Consider the following 22,528-nt stretch of genomic DNA (forward strand, 5'->3'; position numbering starts at 1 on the left):
TCCCCCAGCCCCAAGCCAGTCACCTGTGGACCTCGTGTGAGAGGCCTGGGAATGCGCTCCTAGAGGGCGCGGTCGCCGGACAAGGGTAACCTTACCTCCCCGCCCCACACCTGGAATCTCCCCACCAGGCCCACAGCTTGGGCCGCTTGGGAGGTTTCTCCCCACCTTCAACTCCCCCTCCATCCAGCCTGGGGAAAAACGCCCGAGTTCCGATTCCAACTTTACTGCTAGGTGAATTTAGTTGAGTCTCAGGCCCCTGAGTCCTAACATCTGCCAAGTATTTCGATAATAATTACACAGGTGACAATTTATTGCGTTCTTACTTCGTGGCAGGCAGGCACTGTGTGAAGAGTTTGCCTTTATCATCTTCTGTAGTCCTTGCCACAACTCAAGAGAGGAGCTGTTTGGTTTCTTTATACAATGGAGGAAACTGAGACTCAAAAAGCCTCCCAGGAGCCACAGCTGTTGTAATGGCTGCATTATTATAAAAGGGCACTTCAGTGTAAAGCAATCCCTTCCTGCCAGGGCAGGCAGTCTGCTTCCAGAACCCTAGACTGGCCAGAGGCAGGGAAACTGAGGCTTAGAATAGCTACCCAAGGCCACACAGTGTTAGCAGGGCTAAAATTCTAATCCCAGACGGGAGGGTGATATTATGGACTTTCCTCCCCTTAGCAATTAATTCACTGGGTATCATCAGGTTTCCTTTTCCTACAGAAGTTTGGAGGAAAGGACAATAAACGGCCGCCGACCTCCACATGAGGAAACCAGGAAAACTGACCAGGGAGACCAGTTTCAAAGGAGAGAGACATCATCAATTAATTAGCTGGTCTCCCCATCATGCAAGATCTCCAAACTCCCTGGGCTTGTTTAGCAATCCTCTAATGATTGAAGAGAACATGTTTCTGTGCAGAAGAATTGCCAAAGAATTGGAAGCACAATGACCAAACAGATGAACTTAGAATATTAATCCATTATCTAGTGTTTATTACTTGAACCTGCAATGCTACTTGCTGGAATCAACTTCAGAGACACCTACACACAGCGGCACAAAGGTGTCTGCTCAAGGATGTCCACTGAGGTGCTGTTTGCAAGAGGGGAAGTTGAAATAGCCTCAATATCCATCAACAGTGGCATTATATAAATGATGAATAGAACATCAGTGCTGTGGAGTGGCCCTACAGCAGAGAAAGGATAGCTTTTAAGACATACCTAGATTTTTTCTACCTTTGGTAGAGAAAGCAAGAGTTAGACTGTAGGTTAAGTTAGGACCTCTTGTATGTAAAAAAGCAAACATACTCCTCCCAAGTATACATGTATCTGGAAATGAATTTAAAATGAGAAAGGAAATTATGCTGCGGAAAAAATTTCAAACACAATACTGTGTGATTTCTCTTACATGAAGTTCTAGAACAGGCACAACTAATGTATGGTGAAAGAAATCAGAATGCTGGTTGCCTCTGGGAGTGGAGAATGGAAGTTGCCAGGGAAGGGGTGTGAAGGAACTTTCTGGAGTGACAGAAATGATCCATATCAAAATGAGGTGTGGATTACACAGTGTATGAATTAGTCAAGGCACATTGAATTATCTACTTTTATGCATTTCACTGTATTTAAATTGCACCTCAATAAAAATATTAGAAGAAAAAAGTATAAACATGAAATTACTAATGTTAACACTGTAAAGAGGCGTGAGAAGGGAAGGAGAGCAATGTGGAAAGGGAATTTCACTTTTATCTTCTCATAGGTATTTAACTTTTGTTTTGGTCTTAAACAGTATTATTTAAGTATAATTGACATACACAGACTGCGTATATTTAAAGTATACAACTTGTTAAGTTTTGATACACATACATACCCATGAACCATCACCACATCAAGAAAATGAACATATGCTTCATCACCCCTAAAATTTTTCTTCTGCCCCTTGTAATCTCTCCCTCTCCACTTTTCCATCCAGGCAACTACTAATCTCTATAGATTAGTTTGCATTTTCTAGAATTTTTGTAGAAATGAAGTACTGTGCATATATATGTGTATACATGCAGAGTATATCCATATGTAATGTATATATAGTATATACTTTTTTATTTTGACTTTTTTTTATTAGTTTCAGGTGCACAAAACAAAGTAATACTTAGACATTTATCATTTATATCCCTCACACTGTGTCAACCCCCCTCCCCCCATCCACTATCCCTCTGACATCGCACACAGCCATTACATTTACACTGTCTCTATTCCTAATGCTGTACTCCGCTTCTTGTAAGTATATACATATGTATATATGTATATACTTATATATATAAACTTGTAGTTGACATTCATTATTGTTCAGCTTCAGCTTCAGGTGTACAGTGCAGAGATCAGTATATACTCTTTTTTTTTTATTGGGGTGACAATTGTTAGTAAAATTACATAGATTTCAGGTGTACAATTGTGTATTACATCATCTGTAAGTATATACTCTTTATTGTAGCTTTTTCAGCCTCGTTTCTTTAACGAAGCATAATTATTTTGAGATTCATCCATGTTCATTCTTTTTTATTGCTGAGTAGCAGTAGCGTATGGATATAACACAATTTGTTTATCCATTCACCTGTTGATAGACATTTAGGTTACTTATAGTTTTTGGTTAGTACAAAGGAAACTGCTACAAATACTTGTATGCGAGTGTTTATATGAATCTATGCTTTCATTTCTCTTAGACAAATACTTAGTAGTGAAATGATTGGGTCACATAGTAGGTATTTATTTAACTTTGTAAGAAACTGCTCAACGTTTTCCCAAGAAGCTGTACCCTTTCGCATTCCTATCTGCAGTGTGGAGAGTCCAGATCTTCCACATCCTCTCTAACAGTTGATGTGGTCAGACTTTCTCAGTCATTCTAATAGATTTGTTGTGGTGTCTTGCTGTGGTTTTAATTTGTACTTTCTGAATGACTAAAGATGTTGAGCATTTTTTCATGTGCTTATGTGCCACTCACCTTTCATGAAGTGTCATTCACTTCTTTTGCTCATTAAAAAAATTAATTTTAGATAATTGTACATTCAAATGCAGCCATAAGAAATAATAGAGAGGGGATGGCCGGTTAGCTCAGTTGGTTAGAGCGGTGCTCTTTACAACAAGGTTGCCGGTTCGATTCCCTACATGGGCCACTGTGAGCTGTACCCTCTACAACTAGATTGAAACAACTACTTGACTTGGAGCTGATGGGTCCTGGAAAAACACACTTAAAATAAATTAAAAGGTTTAAAAACATAATAATAATGATAGAGATATCCTTTACCCAGTTTCCCTAATGGTAGCATCTTGCACAACTACAGTACAATATTACAACAAGATTTCATGTGAAATTCAGATCTCACCTGCTTGGCATGCACCCATCTGTGTGTGTATTCAGTTCTATGCAATTTTATCACATGTGATAAAATATATGCCTGTGACCACTGTCATAGTGGAGGCACAGAACAGCTTCATCACAAGGGTCCCTTCTGCTACCCTTTTCTCTTTTGTCCATTTCTTTTAATTTGGTTGCTTGTTTTCTTGTTATTGAGTTTTCAGAGTTCTTTTTATATTTTGAAAACCAATCCTTTATCAGCTATATGATTTACAAATATTTTCTCCAGTGTGTTTCTTTTCATCCTCTTACTGGTGTCTTTCAAAGAGCAGAAGTTTTAAATCTCTTTTTTTTAAAAAACGCAATCACTTATTTTCTTTTAAACCGCAATCACTTTTTTTATTTTTTATTGTAGAATATTGGGGAACAGTGTGTTTTGCCAGGACCCATCAGCTCCAAGTTAAGTCGTTGTTTTCAATCTAGTTGTGGAGGGTGCAGCTCACTGGCCCATGTCGGAATCGAACCAGCGACCTGCGTGTTACGAGCACTGCACTCTAACCAACTGAGCTAACCGGCCGCCCCCAGAAGTATTAAATTTTGATGAAGTCCAATTATCTGTTTTTAATTTTATGGCTCATGCTTTTCTTGTCATATCTAAGAAATCTCTGCCTAACCCAAGATCACAAAGATTTTCTCCTATATTTTCCAGAAGTTGTATAGTTTTAGGTTTTACATTTAGGTCTCTGATCCATTTCACATAGATATTTCTTGAATATATTTGTAAACAGAAGTGTATTTGTGTACTACTTTGTGTAATAAAAAGCCAACTTGAAATGTTTAGTATACCTCCTTCTGGCCTGCTTGTTGGCATGCGGTGGAATGTCAAAGACACTTTGCAGACAAGCAGACAAATAGGAGAGAAAGTTAAAGGACAATTAGGACCCCCAATTAACATTTGTGTACATCCACCTCCCGCCAGGACCTATGCTAACTACATTAAGACTATATTATGAAAATTTCCTGCTTAGTGCCTTAGCAACACAAAGAAAGGATGAGTTCTGCCTTGGAGGAAATCAGAGGGGCTTCCTAGAGGAGGTGAGTTCTTCTCTGGACATTCCATGTGGGAAAGGCACAAGGAGAAATGGCCTGAATGAAGACATGTGAGGAGCATGCATATGAACAAACATAAAGCTTTGACACTTTGAGGAGAAACAGTTGGCTGTGGAATAGTTAAAAGGGCTGGGGCTTGGGGCCCAACAGGTCAGATTCAAATCTTTGTTATACTGAATGACCTGGAACAAGACGCTTCACTTCTCTAAGCCTCTTCTTCCTCACTGACAAAATGAAATTCCTACCTCCTTAGGTTACCGTGAGGACTCATTGAGATTAGGGTCTCAAAGCATCTGCCATGGTCTTGGCACATAGTAAGTGATCAGTAAACAGTAGATAGGCATAGTGTCTGTTCAGTTTCAGGCCAGGACCCATTTGGTTGCAGTTTTACTTCTGGGTGGTTTTAGTGAGCCATGTGAGACTAGCTTTCAGACTCCCTGAAACATGCCCTTCACTGTGCTCCCCTCAAACTTCCCAAGTGAAACAATGACAGCCTCTCCCCCTGTACACATGCCCATCCTAGGCCTGTGGGAAAAAATTAGCTTCATTTCATTCCAGAAAATTTCCAGTACTCCCAGACATTGTTTTTTATCTCTTACATTATTAAGGCCTGTTTATCTTATTGCCAATTGGGCATTTTGCTGGCCCTCTCTTTGGTGGTGTGAATTGAGTGAGCCTTTTATCCTCCTAGCCCTACCTATCAAGTCATCTCAGGGAAATAGGCCCCTCTTTTGGTGGCCAGGAAGCTTGGAGGACTCATTAAATGAACCTCCAGGGTTCATGCTTCTTGAGAGGCTCTTTACACGCACCTGGCACCATCTAATTTTCACAGCTGCTCCTTGATGCTGACGGCAGCTGTACTATTATAATGCACCATTTCACAGATAGGAATGCTGGGGCCCAGAGAGGAAAAGGGACCAGCCCTTGACACCTTCAAATCTTGGCTCTACAGTTGACAAGCTGTACCTCAGTTTCCTCATCTGTAAACTAGAGCTAATGCTTATTCCTCTTTGTAGAGTGATTGTGAGTGAAATAAGCTATGCCAAGAGGTGACCGGAGCCTCTGGTGATGAATGGAAATGTCTTTTCATTATGTCTTTGTCACCACATCTCATTTCTACCTGCAAGATCCCTCCTCTGGCCTCCAGAGCTCAAGGCAAAAGCTCCCATTTTCTAAGTGCTCACTGCGAAAGTCATCGTTCCAACTATTAACCTAAGACAGGTAGTAATATTGTGTTCTCTTCACAGCTGAGACCACTGAGGCGCAGAGAAGTTCAGTGGGTTGCTTCAGATCACACAGCTGGGATGTGGCATTGAACCTATGTGGTCTGGCTCCTGCGGCTGAAGGACCGTGTGCACGCATGTCTGCACTACGGAGTATGTCCTTGTTGACGCGTGTTCATGTCCAGCATGTTCCCACTGCCCCTCCTGGGAGTCTTGGCCTTGCAGGCTCCAGGGCGGGCCTGCCCTGTGCCACGTGACCTGCTCTGGCCCTGGCCCGGCAGCTGCTCCCCAGATGTGCCCACAGAGCGGTCTTCCAGCCGCCAGGCCGGCGCCTCTGGGCTGGGACTGCCGGAGCTGCGGGGGAGAGACCTTTGGCTCTGGCTGTCCCCCCGCACCCCCCCCTTGTAACAGGAGACCACAAGTACCCCCCCCCTCCACATTCAACCCCAGAACTGTGCGCTCAGCCAACACTGCCTCTCTGCCCAACACACTGAGAATAAAATCCAAACCCCTCCTCAGCCTGCAGCTCCTGCCTACCACCACCAGTGGCATCTTCTGCCCCTGCCTTTCTCTCACCAGCCACGCTGTCTCCTTCCCTATACTAGCACAGTCGTACCTCAGGGCCTTTGCCTTGGCTGTTCCCTCAGCCCAGAACACTTATTCAGGTCTTTACAAGATTTCGCATTTTTCAAGTCTCAGGTCAAATGCCATCTCCTCAGAGGCCTTTTTAGAACCTCCAATTGGCTATTCACTTTCACATTCCCCTCGTCTTAATTATTCATAGAATTTATTACCATCTGAAACGATCTTTGTTTTCCTGGGGATTGTCCATCCTCCTCCACTCCCACGTCCTCCCCAGGCTGTGAGCTCTAGGAGGGCAGGAATCATGACTCCTTTGGTCATTGCTGTGTCGCTAGAGCTGAGCACAGGGCCTGGCCCAGAGAGGATAAGTGACTTGCTCAAGATCACACAGCATAGGACTTAGAATCAAGTATAGTGGTACCTCGGTTTTCAAACATAATCCGTTCTGGAAGACCGATCAAGTTCTGAAACACTGGAAAACAGCCGACAGGTAGGCCTCAGGATCTTGCACTCAGCGGAAGCTGCATGACATGTTCAACTTCCGAGGTGTGTTCAAAAACCGAAGCACTTACTTCCGGGTTTACGGCGTTCGTAAACTGAAAGAAATGTTTGTCAACGGAGACATTCGAAAACCAAGGTGCCACTGTAATGTATACAGTAATATCTATTGAATTAATGAATTGTTAACTTATGGTCCTCAGTTTCCTCATGTGCAAAATTTGACCTTAACCCATAGAGTTATGACATTTCAGTGCTTAGCATAAAGTAAGCATACAGAAATGGGAGCCAGAATAGACAGTTTTGTATCTTTCCAAGGGCCTCATTTTCCATGCCCTAAACCCAGCAGAAGGCTGTATATGGAGGTCTCAAGATCTGTGTCTTTAACAGGCTATGAAGCCTCTGCCAAGTCCCTTTCCTACTCGGGACTACAGTTTCCCCATCTGCAAAATGGGGACTCTCACCAGCCCTTCTTAAGGGTTTTCTCCTGGGCTCCTGGGTCATTTCAGGGAGTGTAAGGGGCCAGGCTTGGGTCCACCTTTTGCTTCCCATCCTGTTTTCCAAAGAAGCCCCAGAACAATGGACAGGGAGGCTGGAGTCCGCCAGTCTGGGCCCCTCCCTGGGTTCCCTGCAGATGGTGGGGGTGGGGCCTTCCTGTGGCCTGACAAAGGACAACTGCTGCCCTGGGGTCTCAGGGGTCAAAGGGAAGGGCAGAGTCAGGGCTCAGGGAGCTCCCTTCTTAGGTCGCTCAACACCGGCCAAACCTGCAAGGGCTACACTCACCCACAGAGTGACACACATGCATACACCTACACAACCAACACAGCACATGTATGTAAACTGACACAACTGATAGCAACATCTTAATATGCACAATTAACAGAGCAGTGCGCCCAAACGCCCAACACAGCAATACACCATTACATACAACCAACACACGAACCTCAAGGCACGCTACCACAACCCAAGTCTGCACAACAAAAATACGGAGACTAAGGAGGCAACACGTCAAAACACCTAATTGTCTCATCTAACAGAACCACGCTCAAGCACCACTCCACAATAATACCTTCAATAAACACAACACAGATACACACACCCTACAGTGCAACACGCATGTGCCAAACACTACATACACTGAAGGCCATATCAATACTGCTCACACCAAAATGTGGACACGCAGGCTCACATCCTTAAAGAAAACAACCAAACGCAAAATTGACAAAACAACTTCCTCTATGCAACTCCTCCCCACCATGCACATCGCAACCGACACTCATCTTCACCAGCTCAAGGACCCCATACCGCCTCCTACCACCACCAAAGTCTTTTTAAATGTAGACACCACACCACACCTCCCCCATCAACTCACACACACAATTTAGAACCCTGCGTAAACCCCAAGGACACAAACCACTCAACTATATTCACCCACACCCCAGGAACTCAAGCCGAGGAATGCAGTCCTGGGCCCTGCCCAGGGCAGAGGGATAGGAGCTGGTCTGACTCTGGCAGCCCCACAGACTGACATGACCAGCCGGGTACACCTCAAGTCAGGGCCCTCTGCAGAGTACAGCAGAGACCACCACCCATGCTGCAAGGCCCATGCAGGACCACTGATGTGGAACACGGGAGACTAGGTAAGAGGTCTCTGGTGGGGGTTTCAGTGGTTTCTCCATATGCCTATTGGGGGATGGATAGGAGGCCTCTGAGCCCTCCCACCCCCCATACCAGTGCTCCGCCTGGCCCTCTCTTGACTCACCTGCCTCCCCTGCACCTGGCTCCCTGTCCTGCCCTGGGGCCCGGAACCCAGAACCAGCTGAGGGTGCATCACTCAAGGTCTGCCCAGCTCCCTGCCCACCCTGAAGAGCCTGGAGCAGTCCCCACCCTCTCTGCTCATACCAACCCCAAGTACTCTGTCACCAGGGGGTGGCACCTCCAGCTGCACCCTTGCCTCAGGTCACAGGCGTGGCTGTTACACCAACTACTACCTGCTATGACTCATTAACAATCTTTTAAGTATTTTAAAAAGTCTTATTTTTTGCTGAAGCAAAAACAGAGCTGTTCTGGTTAAAAGGAAGTTGACATCTGAGAAAAAAACGAAGAAAGGGACCTCTTTCCTAGAAGACAGGAGAGTGAGGTCTCTCAGAGAACCAAGGAGCCCTGGGTTCACATCCAGTCCACTGCTTATGAGCTGTGTGAGTGTCAGTCATTTCATTTCCTCGTGTCTCAGTTTCCCCATGTGAAAGTGGGAATGGTATGAGTTCCTTTCTCTATGAGGATTAAACGAGTTAAGTCACATAAAGCGCAAAGAAGAGTGATGAGCAAAGTCAGTATTCAGTAGACACTAATCATTATTATTCTTACTGGGGTTATTCCACCTCTCTGGGAGGTAACCCCTGTTAAACAATCTGGTATATGCTGCACCACTGAATTACAGAGCTTCAGAATCATTAAATGCCAACCATTCCATGAATAATTAGTGCACACCTACTTTGTACAAGGCACAGCAGTGACAGAACAAGAGGTAGGTTCGGGCTTCCAGGGAGCCGTGGTCAGTTGGGAGTAACCAAATGGAAATAAACACCATTGGCCAGGTGGTTGGTTCCTGGGGACCCAGATGCCATGTTATGTGGACTGCTGCCATCATAAGAGGGCACTTTGTAGGAATTAGAAAGAGGAGCCCCTTATTTTGAGTGGATGAAATGTGCCTTCTAGGAGCATGCTCTGTAGCACCTTCATGCTCTCTACAGCCTGCTCAGTGGCCCTGCAATCATGGTCCTTGCCTTGGGGAGCTCAGTCTGGTAGAGAAGGCAGTTACCACCCAAATTCCCAGTGCTGTGATGGGGAAGCACACGGGGCTGTGGGGGGAGTGGTCTGGGAGAGACCCCAGTCAGCTAAGGCAGGTCAGGGAGGCCTTCTTGTAGGAGGAGGCAATATCCCAGCTGAGATGAAAAATGGTGAGGAAGGGCAGGGCCGATGCTTCTGAGCCAGCATTGACATCTGGAATGTATACAGGACACAATTGCCACATCAAACTGTATAAACTTCAGTCCGATAATATAAAATGTGTTTGGGATGTGGGAAAACAACCCTCATCCACTGCTGGTGAGTGTGCAAACTGGTATGATCACTTGGGAGTGCAATGTGGCAATACTGAGTAAAAGTGACCGTCGAAACACCCTATGACCCAGCAATTCACTCTCATGGATATTCCCTGAAAGTCCTGCACACAAGATGTGGAAGACACTGGTGAGAAACAGCAGCTGTGTCTGTAGCAGCAACAAACGGAAAACCATCTACTTGTCCAACAACAGAACAGGGAAATAAAATGACAGTGGAATAGTATACAGCAGGTAATAGGCATGAACTAGACCTGTCTGTATTCTGCTGGATGCATGCAAAAATATGAGGTTGCTTAGGAAAAATGCAGAACTGCTTTTTTTCTTTTTAAGCGTACATTTAAAAACACACAAAAGATGTTAATACATTTATGTGTATAGTAAATGTGTAAAAAAAACATGGCCTAGAAGAAAACATGCCCAAGTCATGATGCTAGTTGGGGGGTGCAGGAGGTGGCAAGTAGACGTGGAGCAAAGGGCAGGGGGCACTGGTGACCAGAAGGCTAGCATTATCTGTAAAGTTTTATACTGTAGAGAAGATGGGAGGGGAGCAATTACAGCAAACCACCCAAGGTTGTTAGCTCTGGGTGGTGGGAATAGGGTATTAGGAACACAAAACACTATATTTCGCGATAATTTTTACATATCACAGGATAAAAAGTTAGGCTAGCAAGGAGAGAAAGGGGCATTTCCAGGCAGGAGGGCCAGCACAGTTAAAGGTCTGGCGGCCAGAGATGGAGGGGTGAACAGGGGAACCCCGGTGTCCGGTGTTGGAAGACGAGGTGAGACTGGGCAGCAGGCTGGTTGGCCAATCATCCTTCGGGAAGAGGGCAGCCCGGGCCGTGACTTTGCACCGAGCCCGGTGGGGAGAAGTCCCGCACCCCGGGCTTTGTTCTGGGCGCGCACCCATCTGAAAGGCATTCCTGGGCAAGGTGCCCCGCCCCTTGGAGACGCCTAGCGGCTGGACCGGCCGCACCAGGCAGATGGGCGGCCCCAGCTTCCCGCGCTCGACCCGTGGGAACCTAGCCGGGCGGGCGGGGGAGGGGGCGCCCGGAACCGCCCTCGGGGAGCGGCGCGCAGATGGGGCGGGGGCCGCGGGCGGCGGCAGATGGGTGCGAGGCCGGCCTGTGGCCGAGCGACAAAGGCTACAGGCAGATGTTCGCGGCCAGATGTTCGCAGGATTGGGGGAGCCTGGGAAAAATCAGCTTGCTTCTCCACCGCCCTATCCCAGCGGCTGTTAGGGGCGGGCCACGAAAAAGGTGCGGCGGGTGTGCCCACCGCCAGGGGCAACGGGGAAGCGGGAGCCGGGGACTTCTAAGGGCGTCCCTGGCGGAAGAATTTTACCTCCTGTGCCCCGCTACCCCAACCCAACCGTGCTACCCTCTTGCTGTGAAGTACCAGAAAGACATCTCAGGAATCTGGTCTGAACGCCCCTCCCCCATGTGACCTCCTCCCCGTCCTCCTATATTAGTGCCCTGTCCTGCACGTGGAGGTGTTAGCGCACAAACCCGTCTGCACCACCACCGCCGCCATCACCACCACAGCAGCGGCGATGCTGGCTGATACTTATTAGGCACTTAGCAGGGCTTTAAATCTTACTTCACTTTCACAGCCACCCTGTGCAGAAGGTGCTCTGAGCATCACCTCCAACTGAGGGACATTGAACATGGAGGTCTCAAATGATAAGTGACTTGGTGAAGGTCACAGCAAGTATGTGGCAGGGCTAGCGTTGGAGTCCAGGATTCTCAAAGCTTGTGGGATTCCTGTTTGCTAAGAGCTTTACAACCCTCACTCTATTCAGGCAACAGGTATTTGTGGAGCACCTACTATGGGCCATCCCTGGGACATCATAGTGGACAGAACAGATAGAAGTCTGTGCTGTGGTGTTGATATTTGGGATAGGGGGCACATAATGAACACGGTAAACACAACACATTATTTCATCTGGTGATAAATATTAGGGAGAAAAATTAGTCAGGAAAGGAGAGGATAAGGCGGGCTGGGGTGGGGGTAGGTTGCAATCTTAAATGGCGTTGGAGGCAGGTCAGCAAAGGTCTCTCTGAGAAGGTGATATTTCAGTAAAGTACTTGTTCTCTCATTACCTTCAGCTATTGGGGGGAATAGTCCAGGCAGAAGTCACAACCAGTGCAATGGTCCTGAAGCAGAAGCGTGTCTACTGTGTTCCAGAGGCGAGTGCGACTTTAGCTGAGTAAGCAAGGAACAGGGTGCTAGGAAGTGAGGTGAGGGAGATATGGGGTGGGAGGGAGGGCATAGCTGGATCACACAGGGCACAGTGGAGACTTCGGCTTTTAATCGGCGTGAGTGAGACAGGAGCCATGGAAGGTTTTAAGCAGAGGAGAAGTGACCTAACTTATTGCACTGAATCTCAATAACCTGCAAGGTTATTATCTCCAATGTACGTGAGACATGGCCCTGCCCATCTCACACCTTGTGTTTCTCCATTTGTACAATGACAGCAGTTCCTTTAGAGTTTAACTTGGAGACTCCTGGGTGGGTTTCAGAGGTGGGTGAATTTGATGCATTTTTGGGGAGGAAAAGGATCCACAGCTTTTAATACATGGCAAAGGGGATCTGGGAAGAATATAGAAAGTGTTCATAGCAGCCTTGTTCATAAGAGCAACCAATTAGAAACAATTTAAATGTCCATCAAAAGGAGCATGATTAAATAAACTAAATAAACCATGTGGCCGGGGAAACCATGAGAAGAACTCGCACTTCTAGGAATTTATACTAAGGATACACTCAAATGTGTGAAATGATGTCTATCCAGGAAGAACAGCCAGTTGGAAAAAGCCCATATGTCCATCACTTGGGCATTGGTTGAATGAAGGCTGTTTTCTCCATATAACATTAGGCTAGCAAGGAGAGGAAAGGGCATTTCCAGGCAGAAGGGCCAGTACAGTTAAAGGTCTGGGGGCCAGAGATGGAGGGGTGAGCAGGGGAACCTCGGTGTCCAGTGTTGGAGGACGAGGTGAGACTGGGCAGCAGGCAGGTTGGCCAATTGGCCTTGGGGACGAGGCAGGAAGAGCTCCAGGCTCCCTTTGCAGCTGTAAGAGAGAACGCAGACGCTCCCTATTATCCTGACCTGCTAAGGTCTCCAAGGTACATTGTTAAGTGAAAACAAAACAAAACAAGTTGCAGAGTGGGGTGCACAGACTATATCATCACTTGTGTTTAAAACAGAAGGAAAAGCAAAGGAAAACTATCATATACGCACTTCCTTGTATCTCACTAGGACTCTGATTGCTGTGGCTGCCTCTGAGGGGGGAAAGGGAGATGTTTGTACATTTTAAATTTTGTTCCTTGAGCGTATTTTACCTACTCAAGAATGAAATTAAATTGAAATGAAAAGGGGAGAGGTCTGGATCCAGGAAAGATTAAGGGAGAGGGCTATGCCCCTGGGGGTTCCTGCCACTCTGAGATCGCATGGTTTAAGGAGTGGGAGAAACTCTTCTGGAGCCATGACTGAGCCTGAGAATTGCTCACCTGGAAATGGGATGGGGGCTTGGAGGTAGTGGGCGCCCTGTCAGTGGGCTGAGGGCCCAGAGATAAGAACATTTCTAGAATTTACTGTTTTCTTTAACATTTTTGAGATTATTGTTATACGGAGATATCTATGTCTTATTATATTGAGATATAATTCACATATCATACACTCTACCCATTTAAATATCATACCGTTCACCCAGTCAATGGTCTTTAGTATATTCATTGAGTTGTGCAATCATCACCACAATTAATTTTAGAACATTTCATCACCCAAAAAAGAAATCCCCTACCTATTAGCCGTTACTCCCCATTTCCCCTTAGCTCTCACCCTGGCAGCCATTAATCTACCTACATTCTGTCTCTGTGAATTTCCCTATTCTGGACATTCCGTATAAATGGAATCATACAATATGTGCTCTTTTGTGACTGGTTTCTTTCATGTAGCATGTTTTTAAGTTTCCTCTAGAATATACTTGTTAAATGCCCAGAGACCCCAACAAGCAATAGTAGAGGTTACCTCTGGGGTTGGGGTGTGGGATCAGATAGGGCACTCAGATTGGGGGTGGACCCTTCCCTTTTTGTTGTACTTCTGTATGATTTGCTTTTTCATAATAACATATTCCTTACGTTAAAATTGTATAAAATGACAGCACATATTCATCATAGAGCCTTTGGAAATACAGGTTAGTTCAAAACAAAATTAAAATAATCCTTCATCTTATCCCTACATCCATTAATGCACAGAGAAAAACCTGTTTGAATATTTAAGGAGTGGCTGGATTTGGGCACAGTGCAGGAAAGGCAGCCTCTGCCCAGGGGATCCAGTGATTCCCACGATTCCATTTAAAGAGGCAGTGATTTGATTTTCTGTTACTTGCTGTAATTTGGTAAATATCCCTCCTCCCAGAGGCCTGTTGTGAATGCCAAGCCCTTGCCCCCTCCCCAGTCTGTGTGTGACTTATCACAAGGTGGAATTATGTATTTATTTGGAGAATCATTTATTCATGAACATTTTGGGTCCTCGAGGATATACCAGATAGGAATAACGATTCCAGCATCATTCAAAGAGCAAGCATGTGGGAAAAGTTGGAAATCAGCCAGGGCACAGGGCCTGGCCTACAGTAGGTGCTCCACAGAATGTAAGCAATGAGGAAACAGACTCCATGACCAGAAAATGAAGGTGTGTGTTTCATTTCTTAGTTATCTCACTCATTTAGTCCTCAGTTATTAAGCACCTGCTGTGTGCCAGGCTCTGGCCAAGTCCTGGGGAAACAGAGTTGAGTGACATTTAGGTTTCCTTCCCTTCCTATCTTCCACAGGGACTTTGGGGTGGGGGGAGGAGTCTTTTCCAGGATCATTGTCTAAATTGATGATTGTGATGATAATACTGACAACAGTGATCTAATATAGTGGTTAAGATCTCAGGCTCTGGGGTAAGGTGACGCTGGATTCAAATCACGGCTCCGAGGCTTGGAGACTGCAGTCCTTTGGGTACACAGTCAGTCCATCGTCCCCTGGGCCTCAGCATCTTCTGCTAACGAAACCCGAGCAGTGCCACCCCCAGGGTGTGGTGGGGATGCGCTATGACTTTGAAGCAACGTGCCCCACCCTGCCTGGTCCTGCGTAAAACGGTGATTACGGGCAGTTTATCATCAATCCCACCCTCCACGTGTCTGCAGTTCACGTTTCCTCCAGCCTGTCACTTTCCACCATTCCCATTGGAATTCTCTCAGGCACCCTGTGACTCAGCTACCATCACCCCCATTTTGCAGATGAGGAAACTGAGGGTGCAGACTGCTGAGGATGGTTGAGGAGGTGAGGACATGTATGTGTTTCATTTCTCACTGTTTGACTCCCAGGACCCAGGGGCAAAGAGGCTGGAGGCTGGGAGGAAGGGGCTCTTCTCCACCCTCCCTCCCTTCCCTGGGAAAATCCAACAGGTGGTGGGGCCGAGGCACTGGGGGCCATTGTGCATTGGCCTGGGAGGGTCGGAGGGCCCAGTGTGTGTCTGGGAGAAGATGGATGCCTTCATTACCATGTGAATCCTGGGAAACTGCCGCCGGGGCTGGGTGGTGGGTGGGCGTGGGTTGCAGGGGTTGGAGGGGGGGAGATTGGCGTTCTCAGGCCTGGACCACACAGCGGCTGGGAAGGGGGCCCCCCCTCCCCGGAATCCTGAGGGACCCATTAAAAAAACAGATAATGGGATTTCCCTCTTGTTTAATTTCTTATTTTCGTCCATCTCCATCCTGTGGGGTTTAAAAGAGACATAGATTGAAAACAAAGATTTTGTAAAGAAAGAAAAAACCTTTTTTCGCCTCTCAGTTGCAACTTTCCCACCAATTGCTCTGAACATTTGGGCCTGAACAATTAAAGTCGGAGCTTTCCCCAGGATGCAAACAAATCAGCATCTCTGTGGGGCATTTCCCAGCACTATTTACTGAATGGCTTTTTCATTCATGTAAAATATGTCCCAGGTAAATCCAGGGTGATTAGCAAATAGTTGCTGAGCAAGTTGGGAGAAGCAGGTTTGAAGCTTAAAACACAAAGGTGTCAATTTGGCTGGAGCAGAAAGGACTGGCCAGTGTTTGCAAAGGAGGCAGGCGGCAGAGAGAGAATGAGAGTAATTCAAATAACAGCAATAATCAGCAACTAGGTATCCCCATTTTACAGAACAGAAAACTGAGGCTTCGAGTTAGTTGGCTAAGGCCACACAGCAAGAGATTGGCAGAGTCAGAACTTCAAACCCTGTTTCTCTAATTCCAGAGTCTGTTGTTTCCGGGGGTTCTCCATGAGGCCAGATGAACGGAAGCCACAGGGAGGCCTGTGGAGACACTGAGACAGGGGCGTGACCCAGGCAGAGGGGAGCATGGACCACAGAACAAGACTTGGGTACACAGACTCTCACACACACGGACAGAAAGGTCAAACAGCATACATTCACCAACTCACACAAGCAAAGCCTTTTCAAAAACCCCTTTACAAACCCAAGCACTTCCATAGCCACACAAGAGCTCTTGCACACCAGCGCAGGCACTTGCTTACACAAATGTTCTCACAAACACACACTCGTAACATATCAAGATAGACCTAGAAGCGCAGGCACGTGTTCACAAACATAATCGGGGGAAACACATCTACAACACTGTCCCACGTCAAGGGTTCAGCACCTCACACTTACCCACACACTTGCACAAACCTAACCCAGAGACTTACAAGGACACACTCACACACACAAACTCATAATTGCAAAGACCTTCTCAAGCAGAAAGGGCCCAGGTCAAGAAGAAAGGGGCTTCACCCAGCTCCGCACCTTGGCAGCTGGCTTTCCAACCTTGGCCCCTTGGGTTTTCTCTACTCCCTTCCACCATCTGCAACATGTGTTGTCTGCGTGCCTTCTGTGCCCCTCCCCACTTCAGGGCCCCAGATGGACCCTAGAGTAGCCCAAGAGCAGGTGGGCACTCAGCTTGCAGAAGCGAGGTGTGGGGGGATGCTCCTGCCTGCTGGGGTCAGGCAAGTGGAGTCCTTGAATATAATACCAGGGGGCTCAGCCTTATCTGGGCCCCTCCCTTCTTCCCCCAGAAGCTGCTCCCTGGCAGGCACAGAACAGGGCCATTCACAACTTTGAGGAGGCTGGGAGAAGAGGGGAGGAAGGAAAGGCCCATCGCTGACGCAGGCGGGCCTCACCCGCCACCACGCAGGGGTCTGCCTTCACATGCAGATGGCCTGTTTGCCTCACCTGGTCTACTTAAAATGACAAAGAGTTCGGATGCTGTCTGGGTATTAGATTAGACGACAACTGATCAAAATGGGAAGTGGAAAGTTATTGACTGTGGAAGTAAAATCGACGACGTCAAAATAGTATGCACCGTAGATGTGATTTACATAATAGACAGAGAAAAAAAAATCTGAAATCTATATTGTTAAGGGTTGTTACTGGGTGGCAGTAACATGCTGTTTTATTTCCCCCTTTTTTTTTTTTTACACATATTCTAATTTTCTACAAGGCACTATGTGCAGCTCCTGGATAATAAAAAGTTTTTGTAAGAGAATATTTAATGACATGAAAAATGACGACAGGGTGGTGACCTCATGTGAGTCCAGCGCTTGGGAAGGCTCTTGATTGCTCTGTGGACATGTCCCTTCTCTGTGTCTTTATCCCTTCATCTGGATAATGGAGATCCACATGGGGAGTGATGTGAGTGTTAAGGATTTAGTGCATGTAAACACTTGGGCTGTGCTTGGCACATAGCAAATGCTCAATAGTAGCTGCTGTTTATTACTCTACTATGAAGGTTTCTGTTTACACTATCTAGTACAGATTGAACACCTCCTGTGTGCCTGCAGGGATGGGTGTGCGCAAGTCCCCTAGGCTGGCCCACGTGCAGGTTCACATGTATATAGGTTTGTGTGTGCACATACGTGTGCCTTGTGCACACCCAAAGTATAAATGTTGCACGAGGCACACTGCACTCACGTGGGGGCATGAGGCACAAGTGTGTGAAAACAGGATCACAGGCCCTTGGTTCTGAGAACACCCTGGGGTGATAGGAATGCTGTTCTTAGTTCTCTACCCCCAGCACTCTCATCGGCCTGGTTCCGTTCAGCTCGAAGCTGCTAAATGTAGGTTTCTTCCTGGCACCCAACCAGACCCAGGGACCCTGAGGAGTCTCAAGACATGTTTAAGGCTGGCAATGGTACGGATCAAACAAGGAAGAGGAAATTGGTAAGCAAAGCCAGGGCACCTGGGTTTGTGGTCCTGCCATGTTACCGAGGGACATCTGGATGGCTCTGGCTGCCCCATCTCTGGCCAGCTTTGAGTCCTCAATCTCTCTTGTCCATCTACTGACCGCCATACTCCTTGCCCTTTTATCACTCAGAGCATCACCATCAATGGCCTGGAGCCCATCACTGGCTTCCGGACCTTCTCCATTGCTAACGCTTAAAAAGGACTATGTCAGTTTCCTGCTCAGAATCCTTCCTTGGATCCCCACTGCCTCCAGGATAAAGCTTAAGATCCTTGCCTGGCCTTGTGGGATCTGCTCACCTTTCCTCATCTCTCACTCTTCACTCTGCTGGCCTTTTCTCTCTCCTCAGAGAGGGATTCCCTCCTGGAAGCAACGAAGAAGAGGAAATGAAAGAGGTGAGCTTCCTCCCCTCACTCTTTATATTTAATTTAGAGTCCAGCAATTGCATTCAGATCTTATCTTTGCATTTCCTAGCTCTTTGTGACCCTGGGCAGAGTTTTAGATGCCCCCTTTGCCAGATGGAGGTAAGTTAATATTTCCTTTTGCTGGGGTTACATTTACTTTTATTTTCAACTGTATTTGTTTTTTTAAAAATATGTTCATCTGGCTCAAAAATTTAATACAACAAAAATTTTCTCCCAAGACACCCAGTTCCTTTGTATCTTCCTTAGCCTCAGTTATTCTTTTTACACATCTTGTAGACTCTTCCATAAGTGTCATCTGTTGAGGACCTACTATATGCCTTTCCATGGATATTTCACTCAGTTTTCACAGCCACCCATCGGGTAGATGAGGAAGTTGCGGCTCAGCGGAGAAGCCACTTGCCCAAAGCCACACATTGATAAGCAGTAGACCCAAGATAATGGGAGCCTGTCCATTTATGAAGTGTCTACTATGTGCCAGGTCCCCAGGACTGTCCCAGACCTGGACATTCAACAAATCATTGAACAGATACTGAGTGCCCTCATCTTTTGCGCACTCGGCAGGGTGTTGGAGACGGCTCATCGCTGATGCCCCATTTTCCAGATAAGAAACCCAAGGAACAGAAGGGAAAGAAACCATCCTGAGGTCACATAGTGATAAGCAGCCCCGTTTCACTGGTGGGAAAAGTAGGGCACAGAGAGGGGAAATGACTTCCCCAAGGAAACCCAGCTGGTAGGTGGCAGAGCCCAGACTGGAAGCCTCACATGGCTTTGCTGGTCCCTGCACGCTGCCGCGTCGCCCCTCCCCTCCGGTGGGCGGACTCAGTCCGGGCCCCGCCCCCCGCCCGCGGCTGCGTTCCAGGCAGCCCCGGCGGCCGCTTCCTGCCTTCGTCGTTGGGCGGGCGGCCGGCCCATCTGGCGGCCCCCACGGGGCGGTGCGGGGAGGCGGCCCAGACTCGCTGGAGCCAGGCGCGGGCCCTGCCCCCCTGCCCGCCTGCAGAGCCCAGGTGTGGCCGCGGCGGGGGAGGGGGTGTGCCTTCCTTCCCGCTCGGCCCTTCCTGACGCACCCGGGCAGGATGCAGCCGCCTCCTGGCCCTCCTCAGCCTCCGCCTCCGCCTCCCGTGGCCCGGCCTGGAATCGTGGAGGGAATCGAGTGCTGGGAGAGCGGGGCGGGCAGGGAGCCTCAGGCCCCGCCCGCTTCTGGTACCCACTGCTGGTGAAACCCCGGGCAAGTTTTGCCCTTTTGGGGGGGTTGTTTACCCGCTTGTGTGAGGACAGCTGAACTCTGACCTTCTGGATCTCACAGGCTCCGGCCTTGTCCCTCAGGGTCCCCAGCCAGAACTGTGGGAGACTGAGGTATCTCTCCTGCATTAGGTCTTAACGTTAATATTAACTGTTATCATTAACTTGACGTTATCCATTTGTTCAGCCATTTCAAGTCTCTTCCCATCACACCTCAGCTTCAGCGTGGGCTCCTGACCTGTGTTCCCTGCTGTGCCCAACTCAGGTGCTGAGGTCCGAAAGCGCATCTCCAAGGCTTTGTCCCCAAAGTTGGAGCCATCCCTGGAAGGGAGGTTCTTATCCATTTCACAGCTGAGGAAACAGGACAGTGGGCAGGCTCGTCCCAGTCCCATTGCGCAGCCAGCCCTGCGCAGTCAGATGTTCTTCAATGCGGCCCCCAAGAAAAGGAACCCAGAATCCAGTATCCTGGCTTATGTCAAACAGCACTTCTGGTGAGCATCATGGTCTTGGAAGCCAGGCACCTTGGGTTCATATCCCCTCTGGGTACTTAATGTCTCTCAGCTTCACTTTCCTTTATCTGTAAAAATGGTACCTTTCTTACAGGGTTAGTATAACAAGTATTTTTGAAATACACAGCATAATGCTAGACACAGTAAATACAAATGAAGTAGTATGTGTACTTGGGCTGTCAGCAGGGCTGGTCTTCCCCCGGCGGTCCTCTCCCAACTACTGTAATCGAGGGAGACTGAGGCCACAGAGAGGGACACCTACCAAATCAGGGGCAGAACTTGGGGGTTTTGGAGCAGTTTCCCAAGAATCCACCCCCACCCCAGGGTGAGGCTGGCACTAGGCCCACCCAGCCACCCACCCCCGCCTCTCAGGCGTGCAGGCCCAATGCGAGCCCGGCCTGGTGCCATTTTTCCATGGGACTCTGGCGGTGGCGGTTCACATCTGGAGTCTAGACTCGGAGGCTCTGCGGGCCGGGCCTACCGCCCGGGCTGGGCCACCGCTGCCCGCTGTTTGCTCAGCTGAAGCTGGTTAATTGGAATTAGAGTGGCCTCTGCGGTGCCGGCTGGCCGGGCGGGCCCTGGATGGCCGCTGCTGAGGTCTGTGGAACATCTGGCCGGGCCAGGACGGTCATTAGGTGGCAGGCGCCCGGCGCCACTGCCACCTCAGCCTCTGCCGGGGGCCGGCGGTGACTCAATGAGGCCTTTGTGGGCCCTGGGCCGCAGAGCCTACCGCACTGTGTGCCTGGGCTGCCTGCCCCATCTGCCGCCCTCAGAGGGGCCTTGTTCCAGGACCACACGGCCTCCCCTCCAGAGGCGGCTGGAGTCAGAAGAGATCCGAGAAGCCCCTGAAAGGGACCTCCCTGGCCAGGAGAAGCCTTTGAGATTTCCTACTCTCGCTTTCCTTTTTGTAGAATCCCAGGCCCAGAGAAGTTGGATGGCTCACTCAAAGGTACCCAGCACACCAGCCACAGTGACTCAGGCCCAGGAGTCGAGAGGCGTCGCACAGTGCTTAGGAACTTCGGAATTCGATTTGGATTGCTTGAGGCGAAGTCCTTGTCTGTGGGCAAGCTGCCTTAATTCTCTCATTTGCACAATGGAGCTAATACTATCACCCGAGCCCAGACTGTAAGAATTAAGTGAAATCCTGTATTGAGGTGCTTGGTACATGTAGCCGCTCAATACCTAGTGAGGTTATTACAATACTTCTGATTCGCTGCTCATACTCGTCCTTTGGGCACCTCCAAACTGCCTGGAAGCCACCGTTATTTTCAGTCCTTGAACCTGAAGCTTAGGCAAGGGAGTGCCGTAGCAAACTGAGTCTTAGGCCAGTGGCCAGCCCCTCTCATCTGTTTCTCCACCCAGTGACCCCAAGCGAGGCAGGTAGACAGACGAGGACCACTCCTCACCTGGTCCACCGCGGGTTCTCCTGCAGTCCCAGGCTGCTGTCTTCTGCAAATCTTGGAGAAACCCTGGAGCTGGGATCTCCAGCTCTCAGGCCTGGATGGCCTCTCAGAAGCACTGGGCCCAATCCCACCCCACCCTACCCTCTCCATTGGCCCTGGCCCTTGTGCTGTGACTAGCCTCGCTGTGGGGAAGGAAGTGGCTCCTAGAATCAGGATCCTTCTGGCCTTGCAGTAGTCACTTTGGGAAGAACCCTGGGAATGGGAGTGATGGGACCTTGATCTCCAGGGTGCCCTAAAGTCCAGGTGCTCTCCAGCTGAAGACACGTGGGCACTGGGACCAGGGAAGCTGGCTCCTGCCAGCCTGGGAATAAAACCTAAACTCTTTCCTGGGTGGGGCCCACAGGCCCTGCCCATTTCTCTGGCTTTACAGATACTGGTCTCTTGTTGAGTGAGGTCAGCCCTCTGGTACCAACCCCTCCACCCCCCTTGGTGGGGGTGGGTGGATAGGGGACACATCCAGCACCTGTCCAACACCCTTGCTGCCCTCTAGTGTGAGGATGGTGGTGAGTAAAACTGGATGGCTGGGGGGAGGAGGGCTCATGGGCCCCCTCTACTGGCCAGAGGGTATCCTTGTGGTGCTGAGCAGGCACACGGGCCAGGCACTGGGTGGGCATCCAGGACAGAGGTCAGGGCCTCCTCCCAGGTTGCGACAGTCCAATCCCCAGGAAAGGGGCTTACAGGAAAGTTTCTGGGTGGAAGGGTGAGAGCTAGTGAACCCAATGCAAGATGCTGGGTGCAGAGAACCCCTCCAAGGAGCACAGTGGC

General features: G+C 48.6%; 1 long non-coding RNA gene across 1 annotated transcript; it reads right to left on the reverse strand.

Moving 5' to 3' along the window:
- Positions 1-925: 925 nt before the first annotated feature.
- On the reverse strand, positions 926-8,598 carry LOC148756032 (uncharacterized). Its single transcript, XR_016018198.1, has 3 exons — positions 8,513-8,598; positions 6,674-6,848; positions 926-6,024 (listed from the first exon to the last, which is right to left on the reverse strand). It is a non-coding gene; the product is annotated as an uncharacterized LOC148756032 (long non-coding RNA).
- Between the last annotated feature and the right edge of the window lie 13,930 nt (positions 8,599-22,528).

Source organism: Rhinolophus sinicus, chromosome 13, assembly GCF_057876585.1.
Source record: "Rhinolophus sinicus isolate RSI-liver-muscle chromosome 13, RSI-T2T, whole genome shotgun sequence".
NCBI lineage: Eukaryota > Metazoa > Chordata > Mammalia > Chiroptera > Rhinolophidae > Rhinolophus > Rhinolophus sinicus.